The sequence below is a fragment of the Aedes aegypti genome, chromosome 3 (genome assembly GCF_002204515.2).
Source record: "Aedes aegypti strain LVP_AGWG chromosome 3, AaegL5.0 Primary Assembly, whole genome shotgun sequence".
In the NCBI taxonomy this organism is placed as follows: Eukaryota; Metazoa; Arthropoda; class Insecta; order Diptera; family Culicidae; genus Aedes; species Aedes aegypti.
Window position 1 is genome coordinate 307891315 of NC_035109.1, and position 14328 is coordinate 307905642.

The 14328-nt window shown below is 36.9% G+C and overlaps 1 protein-coding gene across 17 annotated transcripts in view; it reads left to right on the plus strand.

The window, feature by feature from the left end:
* Window positions 1–14328, plus strand: part of LOC5575687 (beta-arrestin-1) — a 281251-nt gene that overhangs the window by 217853 nt on the left and 49070 nt on the right. The window lies entirely within an intron of this gene.

Consider the following 14328-nt stretch of genomic DNA (forward strand, 5'->3'; position numbering starts at 1 on the left):
TGCTCAGAATTTAAATTTTCTGAAATAAAAAGCATCAACAGTGCTCTTCGATCAATTTCGTCGAAGTTGGTTTGGAATGCTTTAAAATTATGTTGTTCTTAAGTTTTCTAGATCAAAGGATTGTCTAATTTCACGCATTTTGCTCAAAACCTTGGAAAAATGGAGCTCACTCCATCAAGTCATGTAAATCTTTACAAGTTTGCTCAAAATATCCAAATAAAACTGGTGAAACTATTTATAGAGAAAAACCAATAAGGATTCTCGTATTTAAGTGAAGATGTATAAAAGCCGTATCTCAAAATTTCAAACAATAATTCATGTTGAAAAAAAAAGATACCTTGGTTACTCGCTGGTGGTGATCAATCGATCAATTTGTCGGTTGAATGTTTAGGAAAGTTCACTATTGTTATATTTGATGTAAAATTGCACCATGAGAAGCATGAGAAAATATAAAAAATCCAAAATCGTGTCGAAAATACGAATGTTTTAGATATGAGGGTATGAACAGAATGTCGTCTGATTTTTTTTTTCAGATTGTTTTTGAAAATATTTTATACGGATAAAACTGTTTTTCTTCAGGATTTATATCAGGAGCTTTCTTTTAGATACACTCAGTTTTTTGATGAAGAATATACCAAGAAATCCATAAATTCTGTGGATGCCTCTAAAAATTCCTCTTTTTCATTGAAAACCAGAAATTTTAGGAATATTCTTCGAAATAATCTGCTCGACAATCTATTGATATTTTGTAAGATTACTAGGAGACAATAATCAAACAGTTGTTAAAAAAGTTCTTCGGATCATTGCTGGAGGTACTACAAATTCCAGAGGAACATTAGAAAACTTACTATTACCGCATTATTGAATCCCTGAATGCTGCATTCCGTTAAGATGATTATAAAACGATGCAAAACCTCGAATTTTGAAGAGTGCTAGTCTAAGGAACCAATCAGCGCTCTGAGCTGAAAATTTGATTGTTTGATCATCACCAGACTGCAACCAATTCATCAAATTTTCAACACAAACGGTCAAGTTCTCTAGATTTGTGAACTTAATTCCTCGGAGAGAAAACCTAGGCGTAATTCATATCAGAATCCTAAAATATCAAATAAAATAAATTACCTGTAACAAATCATCATGAAAACTTATTGAAAGTATTCATGAGCTTGAGCTTGAGCTTGATTGGCCGCACGTGGATGCTACTCCAGTATAGCCAGATCAGCTGCACTTACACAAGGCACCAACCGAATGACGAATGGCGCCTGCCACGTCAGAATGCAGACCAATTTGGGGAAGAGGGAGGAAATGATTTTGCACTTATACTAGCCCACTGTAAACCGTGGAGTCCGACTGCATCTACGCCAGTTCATGCGGAGTCTATGGATTGGGGGAAAAGGCATGGCAGAGAGGTTTGCTTTTGTGGTTAACAGACTGCCTATGTATCAGGCGTAAGGAAAGGCATGCGTGGAAGAATGGAAGCGTTGGGGAAACGGTTTCTTGTCCGTCTCTGGTTCTAGCGTTTGCTATGATCGAATAGTTTGAGTGTGATAGATTTAGAATGGAAGATAGAAGCAAGTGAGAGATATACAACTACAAAGTACGAGGAAAGGGACGGGCCTGGGATTGAACCCATGACCTTCTGCTTGTGAAGCAGAAGCGGTATCCATCAGACCACCAACTCCGTTCGAAAATTTATTGAAAGTATTCCAAGAAAAAGTGAAAGCTTTTTTGGAAACAGTATAGGTGATATATTTAGAAGTATTCCTGAAATAACCCTAGGAATTTCGAATGATATCCTTGGAGAAATTCAAGACTGAAAGAAATTCTCTAACAATTATAAGAGAATCCTAGAGATGAGGAGCTTCTAGGGAAACTCTTAGAAGAGTACATGGAGAAGTATTGAAGGCATATCTGGAAAAAATGTGTTAAAGAATTTCAAAGAAAACTTTTGTGGAATTCCTTGAAGCCATTCTTCTAGAAAATTCTTTGGCAATGGCTAGAATTTTAAAAAAAGAGAGTAAAAAAAAGTTAAATTTCAGGATAACTTTCTTCCACTTAAAAAGCATGGTGGATAATGATAATAATGTGATAATGAAAAACGTCTTAAATAAAAAAAAGTTATAATGAGGTATAATCAGGAAGGCGTCCAAAATTGCCGTCTATACGTGAAATTTGTGAAATTATATCTGAGGTAGCTCGGTCTCGGTAGGCGAGTACATCTTTGTTCATGCGGATTTTAAAGTTTGAAAAGTAAATAGGTACTCAATTGGTGATGGAATTCAGGGTAATGGAATTCGGGGTGATGGCATTTTGGGAAATGGAATTCGGGGCAATGGGGTAGAATCCATGCAAACCGTCGGATATGTATCTTCTTGTGTGAATCGTACTTGTTTCGGCTCAAATTAACCAATTCAGTGGTCTGGATTTTCTCTGGATAAAGACTGGAAGGTAAAGGAAAGTCAGTGAATTTTATGCCCAAAATTGAGTGGATACCCTAGCCTAGGAAACAATATAATAGAAATACCCGGGAAGAATCCTTAGAATAATTTTTCGACAGATCTCTTGAATACTTGGAGAAATCCCTGCATTTTTTTTTTTTTTTTGAAGAACACCTGCAAAAAAAATCTGGAAGAATACTGGGAGTTATTTCTCTAGAAAACCATTGTGAAATTTTTTGCAGGACTTAAAGGAAAAACATAAAAAAACCTGAAGGAATTTCTAAAGAATCCTAGTAGAAGCTGGTATATATATATATATATATATATATATATATATATATATATATATATATGATATAATTCCTCGAAATACCACTGCAAGAATTCTCTAACAGAACTTCAGCTGGAAGTCGTGAAGATATTCCTACGAGAATCACCGAAAAAAATCCTACATATGAAATCTTCTAGTTGAATATCTGAAGAAATTCTCGAAATTATCCTAGAAGAGATTCCTTGAGAGGATTCTTCGTAAAGGATCTCGAGCGATTTATTTAGAAATTTCCAGAAGAATACTTGAAGCATTCTCTCGAAAAATACTTCAATAAATTTGAGGTGGAATATGGAGGAGAATTTCCCGAGGTATTCCTAGAGGGTTGTACACTCAAAAATGTACGAAAGAATTTTTGGAGGAATTCCTCAAAAAATACTGATGGCACTTCTGGAATCCGTGGGAAATTTCTGGAGCATTCCCAAAAGGGATTCCGGTAGAGATAAGAAACTAAAGAAACTCATGGAGAAAATAAATCATTAAAAACTTTTTGATGGAATTATACGAATATACTTTTAAAACAATTCTGGAAGTTATTCCAGACGAAATTCATGGTAGAAGCCCTGAAAAAAAAATCTGAAAACATCTCTAAAGAAACTTCTGGAATTTATCTATTTTATCGATGTGAAGATATCTCAAGAAATTAGTGGATAAATATCCCGAGGAATTGCTGGAAAACCCATTACTGAATCCAATGCTGAATTCAAAGTCATATCATTAGAGGAATTGTTGAAGGACTTACTCGTAAAATCACTAGAGAACTCCTCGAATAAATCATGGAATACTATTGGAAGTTTCTCTGTATAAGTTTATAAAAAAATCCTGTCTAAAATCATGGGTGAATTCTAGTAAAAAAATCAGAGTTATTCCTGAAATGATTTTCGAAAGAATATCTGGATAAATTCTGGAGAAAAGCATGGCAAAGAAGAAAACTTTGAGGAGTTTCTGGAGAAACCTCTGAAGAAAGTTGTGGGTGTTCCTAATGACTAGTGTTTCCTTCTGCGGAACTTCCGATGGAGGCTTAGAGGAACTCGTGATGGAATTCTTGGAGGACCTTCTGATGCAAACCAAGCAGGAACTCCTGATGGAATCCTTGGAAGAACATCTAATAGAATCTCTAGAATAACTACTGTTGGAATCCTAGAAGAAGCTCCTGATGGAATCTCTGGAGAAATTCCTGGTGTCCCTGGAGAATCTTCTGATAACATACTTGGACGAACTCCCTGGAGCAGCTGGTTGAATCTTAAAAAAAAATGCTGGTGGAACTCCTGACGAAATTCCTAGAATACTTACAGATAGAATCCTTGGAGAAATTTCCGATAAAACTACTGGAGGAGCTCCTGGTGGAATTTCTTGAGAATTTCCTGGTGGAACCCCTTAAAGAATGCCTGGAAGAACGCTTAACAGAATTCCTGGAAGAACTTTTGATGGAATCCCTAGCAGGAATCCCTGGAGGAATTTCTCATTGAATTTACTGGAAAAAAAATTCTCGTACAATTTTTGGAGGAATTTACGTGGAATCCCTGGAAAAAATTTCATGAAATTCTGGTATAATCCATTGATTGGAATTCCCAGCAAAACGCCTGATGCAATCCTTGGAATACCTCCTAATAAAATTCATGGAGAAACTGTTCGTAGAATCCCTAGCAGAACTCCTGATGGAATACCCGGAGAATCTTGGTAGATTTATTAGAGATACTTTTCATTGAGGATAGAGTCCCTGGAGGAAAAACTCCTTATGAAATCTCTAAAGAAACTCCTGATGGAATTCGTAGAGGAACTTCTGGTCCATCCTATTAAGCAGTTACTAGATCTTAGAAGATCTTGAAGAATTCCTGGAGATATTCTTGGTACAATTTCTAGGGGAACTCGTTATAGAATCTCTGGAAGCCCTGCTGATGGAATCTCTCAAAGAATTCTTGGTGAAAAGGAGGAACTCCTGTTAGAATAGATTTCTGATAGGAACTTTTGATGTAATCCCTAACAAAAATCGCTGAAGAAATTCATAGAATAACTACTTATAAAATCCCTGGAGAAACTTCCGATGACATTCTTGGAGAAACTCCTGGTTTAACCTCTAAAATAATTCCAGGTGGAACCCTTAAGAATTCCTGGAGAAACTCTAGACATATTTCCTTGATGACCTTTTGATGGAATCCCAGGATGAACTCCTGTTGGAATCTCTGGATAAACGCCTGATGGGTCAGTAGAATAACTACTGATTGCATCCCTGAAGAAACTGCTGATGAAATCTTTGAACGAACTTTCGATAAGATGTAACCTTTTCAGGAATTCCTAGTGATCCCCCTTAAAGAATTCCTGGTGAACCCCCTGGAGGAACTACTGATTCAATTCCTGGAGAAACTTTCGATTGAATTCCTGGTGGAATCTCTTGAGAAATTCCTGATGAAACCCCTTAAAGAATTTCTGGAGGAAGTCTTGACATAATTTCTGGAAGATCTTCTGATGGAATCCCAGAATGAACTCCTAATGAGATTCTTGGAGAAGCTCTTAGTGAAATCTCTTGAGAAATCCCTGAAGGAACCTCTTCTGAAGGAACTCTAAACACAAATCCTGGAAGACCTTCTGATGGAATCACAGAGTGAACTCCTGATAGAATCTCTGGGTGCACGCCTGATGGAATCTTTAGAATAACAACTGATGGCATCCCTAGAGAAACTTCTGATGGAATCCTTGAAGAACTTCCGATGAGATCCCTAAAGTAGGTCCTGGTAGAATCTTTTGAGAAATTCCTAGTGAAACCGCTTAAAGAATTCCTGATGAAACTTCTGGAGAAACTTCTGATTGAATTTCTCTAGAAACTGTTTATATAATCCCTAGAAATCGCTGAAGAAATTTTTAGAATAACTAATAATAAAATTCCTGGAAGAACTCCAGGTGAAATCTCTTTACAAATTCCTGGTGGAACCCCTTAAATAATTTCTGGAGGACCTTCTGATGGAATTCCTAGAGAAACTCCTGATGGAACCACTAGAATAACTACTGATGGCATCCCTGGGGGAACTGCTGATGAAATCCTTGAATGAACTTCCGATGAAATCCTCGGAGATGCTCTTGGTGGAATCTATTGAGAAATTCCTAGTAGAAACCCTTGAAGAAATCTTGGTAGAATCGAAGGAATCCCTGGAGGAATTTCTGATAGAATTCCTGGATGAACTTTTGATGGAATCCCCAGAAATTCCTAGAATAACTTCTTATGGAATCCCTGAAAGAAACTTCCGATTAAATTTCTGGAGGAGCTCCTGGTGGAATATCTAAAGAAATTCCTGGAGGAACCCTTTAAAGAAGCCCTGGAGAAACTCTACACAGAAATCCTAGAGGACCTTTTGATGGAATCCCAGGATGAACTCCTGATGGAATCTCTGAATAAACGACTGATGGAATTACTAGGGAAACTACTGACATTCTGGAGAAACTACTGATGAAATCCTTAAACGAACTTTCCATAAGAATCTTTTGGAATCTTTTGTGAAAAAACCTGGTGGAACCCCTTAAAGAACTCCTGGAGAAAGTCTTGACAGAGTTCCTGGAAGATCTTCTGATGGAATTCCAGCATGAACTCCTGATGGAATTCCTGAAAGAGCTCGTGGTGAAATCTCTTGAGAAATTTCTGGTGGAATCCCTTAAAGAATTCCTGGAGGAACTCTATACAGAATTTCTGGAGAATCTTTTGATGGAATCCTAGGATGAACGCCTGATGGAATCACTATAATAACTACTGATGACTTACCTGGCGAAGCTCCTGATGAAATCCTTGAACGAACTTTCGATGAGAATCTTTTGGAATCTTTTGAGAAAAAACCTGGTGGAACCGCTTAAAGAACTCCTGGAGGAAGTCTTAACAGAGTTCCTGGAAGATCTTCTGATGGAATCTCTGGATAAATGCCTGATGAAATCACTAGAATAACTACGAAAAGCATCGTTGGAGGAACTTCTGATGAAAACCTTGGACGAAATTCCAATGAGATTTCTGAAGGAGGTTCTGGTGAAATTTTTTTGAGAAAATCCTAGTGGAAACCCTTAAAGAATTCTTGGTGAAATCCCTGAAGAAATCCCTAGAAGAAATCCTGGTCGAAATCGTGAAATCCCTGAAGAAATAGAAATGGAATGTTTACTGATAGAATCCTTGAAGAAACTTCCGATGAAATTAATAGAGGAGCACTTGGTGGAATTTCTTGAGAACCCGTTAAAGAATGCCTGAAAGAACTCCTGACAGGAGTTCTGGAGACAATTTTGTAGGAATCCCTTTAGGAATTTCTCGTGGAATCACTGAACTAAAATTCTCGTAGAATTCTTGGAGGAATTTACGTGGAATCCCTGGAAGAATTTTAGGAAATTCTGGGGGAATCCATTGATGGTACAGTCAAACCTCCATGAGTCGATATTGAAGGGACCATCGACTCATGGAAATATCGAGTAATGGAACAAAAATCCTTTGAAAAGCTGTTTCGTGGAGCCATCATAGTAGCCAAGAAATTTGGTTTTCAGTATGGTTCCATGAGTTGATATCGAGTCATGGAACATCGACTCATGGAGGTTTAACTGTATTTCCTAATGAAATCCCTAGCGATACTACCGATGGAATCATTGAAGAACCTCCTAATAGAATTCTTGTAGAAACTGTTCATGGAATTCCCATCTTCAGTTGCAAATTTTAGGGGATCTTATGATAGAATCTCTGGAGGATTTCCTTGAGAGATTCATGATGGAATGCTTTGACGAATTTCTGGTGAAGCCTCTTGAGGAACCCCTTCAGTAACTTCTGATGATATCCTTGGATGAACTTCTGATAAAATTCCTGGAGGAACTTCTGTTGGATTCCTCAAAAGATTTTTTTTTATGGAATCCTTGAGGATTTTTTGGATAAATTCGTGATGAAACCTCTGCAGGAATTTGTGGATGAGTTACTGGTAATCCCTGGAGATATACCTAATGGAATCCTTGGAGGAATTCTCCATAGAATCCCTCAAGGAACTACAGAAGGAATCCCTAGAAGAACTCCTGATGGATTTTTTAAAGGCACTTCTGATAAAATCCCTTGAGGGACTCCTGTTCCTTTCCATTAAAGAGTTCGTCGTAGAGGCTCTTGTAGAATTCCTGATGGAATCCCTGGTTTAATCCCTAAGAATTCTTAGTGTCCCTAGGGGAACTCCTAATAAAATTTGTGGAAGAACTCTGGAATTCCTGGATTGGAAGAACTTCTGATGGTATCCCTGAAGAAATTTCTGATGGAATCTTTTGGATGAACTCCTAGTGAAATCTTTGAAAAAAATCTAAATAATCTATGATGGATTTTTTGAAGACATAGGTTAAAAACAGTTTGAATGTATTTCGGCAAAAATCGCTTGTGTAATAAAAACTATCGAACTATCAAAAAGCGTGTTTCTCTCCGAATAATGTTTCAGTCAATTTATTCCAGCAGTTGAGAATCTTTGGAAAAGCTTCATAACCTTCAAAAATCTAGGCCATTGGATATCCCAGCAAACAATCGCCATCCCAGACGATACTCGTGCAAATATTTGTTTTGCTTTGTCCCTAAATTTTCGGCATTATCCGTCCATTTTCATAACCATCATCATCCATTCGTCGTTCGTTTACAGAGTTTTCCCGACGATCGAAATTGGCTGTTGATTTGTAGTTGCTTTGCACGTACCTTCCTTCCAGACTGCAGAGGCAAACGACGATCGATATTTATGACACGAAACTGTGATTAACGCTATTAGAGTCAAATTAGTGGACCCAGACGGTAGTGGGAGGGGATGTTGCACGAAAACTGAGCAAAAGCCTCCGCCCCGTGACGGGATCAACAGTGAAGCCCACGGGAATGTAAGGGAAGACGGTGTAATGTGCGTCGCCTACAGAAAAAAATATAACTGTGAATTTCGTCGAAAACTTTATTGTAATTGGGTTTAAAACGAATTCGCTTAAATAAGCTCGCAATTACTAATAACAGTCATTGGATTGAGGCAATCATATATAAAAAATATAACTTAAAAAATGAAACCATTTTGAACGATTTTCAAATAAAATTTCCAAACGGATTGAGAAATTTTTTTTTCCGTTAAGGCGTTCAAATTGAAAGAGACATCGTTTGAAATGATTGAATCTACAAAAATACTTGTCATCTTGGAAATATTTTGGTGGCCCATTTTACATCTTATTCCCCTATTGGTTCACCTGTTTTTCGCCGTTGGGAGCTAGCCGTGGTCATGGCATGATTGTGCTGCCTCACGCCATCAGGGAATGAAAAGTGAAAATATCAGAAGTGAAAAAGTTACTGCCGGTACACATGCAAGCTCAATTGGGTGTTGCAAGCAAGCCCCCGAAGGTGTGGGTGATATATGGGCGGAAAATTCAAACCCGGATAGTGGAAAAAGGTTTTCCCGTCTGCCTGTCTAGCGGCGCTAGAATATATATTGCAGAACGGCGTGTCTGTTCTGCTGCTGTTTATGTCTATATTTTCAATACAGCGATGAAATCTTGGAAAAGTTGTTCGCTAATGCGGCGGCACTATTCATACGATGAAAAACTTTTGTGCTTCAATCAATTTATCCGTGCATTATAACCTCTCTATGCGGTATGGCGCTTTTAAATGCAAAGCTTAAGTCGCGATTTCACAATCTCCTTTTTTCATACGTCATACCGGCTGGGTCATTGGGCCGAATGGTCTCACCGAATAACTGTGCAATTACTCTACGTCTATTTGAGTTCCCGTAATATCTTGGATTTTTTTGTTTTTCGAAGAAAATAATCAGTTAACAATTCTATAAAGTTTGTTGGAACTGTCTTCTAGTATGTTCTTTAAAATTCCATTTGTCGACTGCCTTACCGTGGAAAATTTAATAAAATTGATCAAAGCCGCTGTTGAAACAACACTTCTAAACCAGTATGACAAGTCTCCCGTGCGAAACCTTCTCCTTCTCCGGTTGACAGCACCCCAATAGAGCATTGCCAGCCACAATTACAACGGAATTTCAAAGCACAAGCTTTCCTCCGCCTAGCACGTGACTAGCTGCCGGGCATTCTTCGGGTGCCTAACTTGTTCCTAACTTTGAGTTGGGAAATTTTCCGAGAAATTCAAACGACCGAAAGTCAAGTTCATCTCTCTGCTCGCTCTGTCTGGTTGTACCTACTTGTTCTTGGTTTTAAAACAGACCTCCCCCAGGCAGTAACGAGAATTTTGCGCGATGACGGCGATGACGACAGATTACAATTCCCTTTGGTTTTTGCTCGAATCTTCTCCGGTTGTGTAATCCAAAGAAAAGCGAAAAAAGGATAATTTCCATTCATTTTTTCTTGCTCTGGAAATTTAATCCAACCGTGCGGTTTGTATATGCGCCCAATTAATGGCAGAATTATTGGAAGGACATCGGTAGGCTGGTTCTTGGCAGAATTATGTCACGCTGGAAATGAAAGATAAGGAACTTTTTTGCGGCTTATCTTTCCACTCATTTCTACTTTAGTAATAAACCATTGTAATGACGAAAAGTATCCTTTCTTAGAAGGTATATTGCTAAACGGATAACTGGAAAATTTTCTGGAATAACATGGAGCAGTATAATAAAAAATTCTGTAAATTAGGCAGATTTCTTGCAAAAAACATGTTCAGATGTCTCACAAAACCCTTATCATGATCTTCTCAAAAACTTGGGCAAGACTTTCACAGAATCATTAAAAGCATTTCGCAGAATATTAGCCAGGATTACCACAAAATCCACGACAATGTGAAGATTTTGATCACTGGGCTAGGTTTTCACAAAATTCCAGGTTGTTTTCTGACATAATGCTGAGCAGAATTCTTAAGAAAATCCTTGATTACATTCTCACGGATTGCGGAACAGGATTTCGAAAGACTTATGTATGATTTTCACGGAAAATTAGCTACAGTTCTGCTCTTCTTCTTCTTGACATTACGCGCTCACTGGGACAGAGCCTGTTTCTCAGCTGCCATTTTCGCATTCTTACATCGTGTGGCAAGTAAGATGTTACTCTATGCCCAGGGAAGTCAAGGAAATTTCCATTATGGAAAGATACTGGATCGATCGGGAATCGAACCCAGACACCTTTAGCATGGCTTTGCTTCGTAGCCACGGACTCTTGTCTAAAAAAATCCCTTGCTCATGATTCTCAAACCTGGACTATTTTAATGCAAGTTTCTAAAATTTGTCTATTTTTGATATCTAAAGTGTCTTATTTTTACCAAAATAGTCTTCGAAGTCAATTTTTTCTTTTCTATCATAGTGAATGAATTCTGGTACAAAATTTTAGAGGCGCCAGAGACCTTCGGAGATTCTTACATCTGGAGATTTCTTCACTAATACTCCCAAGAATTCATTTAGAAGTTATTCTAGTCATTTTTCAAGGGTACCTAGCTTATTATTCACAACTCCAACGCTATCCCCTCTAGTAATTTCCTCATAGATTTCTCTAAACATTTTTATATCCACGTAACTCCTGCTGTTATTTTTCATTTATTCGTAGATTTTTTGTAGATTCTTATACGAGTTTCTTCAAGAAAATACCCAAAGGCTTATACAAGCTTTTTAGAAAAAATGTTTAGGTATTATCAGATATCTTACAGGAATTCCTCAGGAGTTTTCAATTTTATTTTTTTATAATATGTTCTAGAAAATTCTTTAGCTGTGTAACCATACTTTCTTCAGTAAAGGAGATTACTCTGAAAATTATCCCATGGTTTTCTCCAGTTATTATTCTAGTTATTCTTCCACTGATAATGAAGAAATTAGTGTACTCTAGCAGCATATACTGACTGTACATGTCAATAGTTGCTACTCCGCGATGGATCGGACCTAATAAAACTCCACTTAGATCCAAATGAATAAGGAATGGGACTTTCCGCTTACTCTCGAAGTGCACTTTTTGGCAACTCACATGTTATTGATTAATAACAACGCCCGCCAAATCCTTACAGTCAGGTGGGATGGGTAACGAATGTTAGTGTGTTGCTTCTAGAGACCGAGACTACCTTTGCATATCCACAATCACCACGGGAAACACATCTGCGATTCACCTTTGACGGTTATGCGATCCATGGATAAGGGGGAAATAGTGGTACTTAAAACTAGTTTTGAATTGTTGTATCGCGGTGAAAAGATATTGGTAGTTTCCTATAGTAGCTCTTCCAAGAAAATCCACAAAGGTTTATTTCAGGTTCTTAAAGAAATTCAGAGTTTTTTTTTCAAGAAAGCCAACAAAAATTCCCTTATTTATTTATTCTTCCCCATTTTCATAGGAATTGCTTCGAGAGTTCATCCCACGTTGCTTCAAAAATCCTCTAGAGATTATCACCGCAAATCTATTAAAATCTCATCCAGGAATTTCTCAATGAATTAGACCAGAGATTCCTCATTGAGGGACAGACATTTTTCTAGGAATTTCTCCATAGATTCTTGAAAAGCACCAGTAATTTCCCAACCACTCATGAAAAAAATCTTCAGGGATTCAATTCGATGTTTTTCGAAGAGTACTTTCAGAAAATCATGCAGGATATAAGCGAAGAATGCTATTGATTATTTTATATTCCCCAGTGCGAACCTTGGAAATTCGCTGGAAACATTCTGGACAAATTATTTTAAAGAATTATGAGAGGCATCTCTGAAGTAATTCAGGAAGGTATTCTTAGATAAATTCCTGGTTCAAATCTTTAAGAAATTAATGATTCTGCGTGAGCTTTAAAACAAAATCCAGACTTATATCTGAAGTATTTTTAAGGATTTCAAAAGGATATATTGGAAATATTGGAGAAAGTCCTAGAGAAATCGATCGAAAAATCAATGGGTAAATTCCTAGAGGGCCAAGGAAGTAAGAAAGAACTTTTAGAGAATTTCTTGAAGAAATTCTTGGTGTAATCCAAGGTGTAAGATCAGAATTTGAACGAAAATGTGGGAGTTTTCGGTAAGAAGTCTATTGAAAAAACACCTAATGAACTCATGATGACTTACACGCTTATAATATGTGCAGTAAAATACTGTGTCAAAGAAAAAACTCTTTGAAATATCCTTAGAGAAATGTGAAGTCGGATTCTTTGAAGATTTTTCAGTCGCTATGAGCCCTATAGGTGAGATTCGGACAGAATCATGTGTGACCTTCTGACTGATTTATGTGTATGATTTGAAAGATCTTCATCATTCTCACAATCTAAAACTGGATTTATAAAAAAAAATATAAAATATGCCGCCGTAATCGTGAGTATCATTTTAACAAAACCATTTGTTATAATCTTGCACAAGATCTCAACAGAACCGTAAGCAGGATGCTCATAAGCAATTATTTATTTTCTAAGTGAACCTTATTTTAATTTAGATACAACAAATTACAATTCAAAGTACGTTTATATTACTTCGAATGGTTTGAATATCATATAACTACTGTAGTACATGTGATAGAGTAGATGTATCAGTTAGTCATATTATTTTGCCATATGTGAGTAGTTTGATATTACATATATCTTGATGTTACAGGGTGTCTACTACCTGGAAAAAACCTGGAATTATCAGGGAATTTAATTCAACCTGGAAAAACCTGGAATTCTCAGGGAATTTCGATCACAGTCAGGGAAATTATTTTAAGATAGTAATTCATGACATGATATGTTCACGACAAAGGATTTTTGCGTCAGAGTCCAGAGCTACCATAGTTTGCTCTCAAAACACTATATGAGCTATTCAGTGAGGATCCTGTCGAGTATGAAATTTTATTAGCTTACCAAAACATAATTGGCGTCTTTAATGTCTTCATATTTATTCAGTAAAGGATTAACATATCTAAGGCTGGTAGCAAGTTTCTTTTTAGATACCACTTTTATGCAAGTCTAAAAAGTCTCTATTTTTGATAAAAGGTGTCTGAAGTTTCTATTTTAACCAAAATAGTCTCTTGAGTCTCTTTTTCTCGTTATCTTGCTTGCAAATAATTTAGATGTAAATTTTTTCTCATATTTCTCGAGATCAGCTTGAGGAATTATCCTTGTGGTTTATCAAGATTTCTTCAAGAAATTCCTCTACCAATTCGTTCAGCAATTTTTCATTAGATGCTTACAGAAATTCCTCCAGAATTTGCATTAGAAAATCCTTGGGAATTTCAACGTTACTACCTCTATTCTTCCCAGAAAACCTAACAAGTATTTCAACGCTATTTCATCTACAGTTATTCCAAAAAATGACTCCAAAAGTTCCTCGAGGAGTTATTCGAGTGAATCTATTAAGAACATTTCAACGAATTTCTTACATTCGACCTGTATTTCATTATTAAGTTTCTTTAGATTTTTCTACGAATTTTTCCAGCATTTCATCCAAGGATTACAGGAGTTCATCCAAACATTTTTCAATGAATTTCTCAAAAAGTCCTTTTTTCCTGTTTTCCAGGAGTTACTGCACAATATCCTGCGAGATATTATGTTTTTTTTATCTTGGAAATCTTGTAAAAGTTCTTTAAGAGTGAGTCTTTCTGAAAATCATCTTTCATCAAGGGTGACCTAAGAAATTACATAAGTAACTGTAACAGAAAGTACCCTAAGATTTGCTT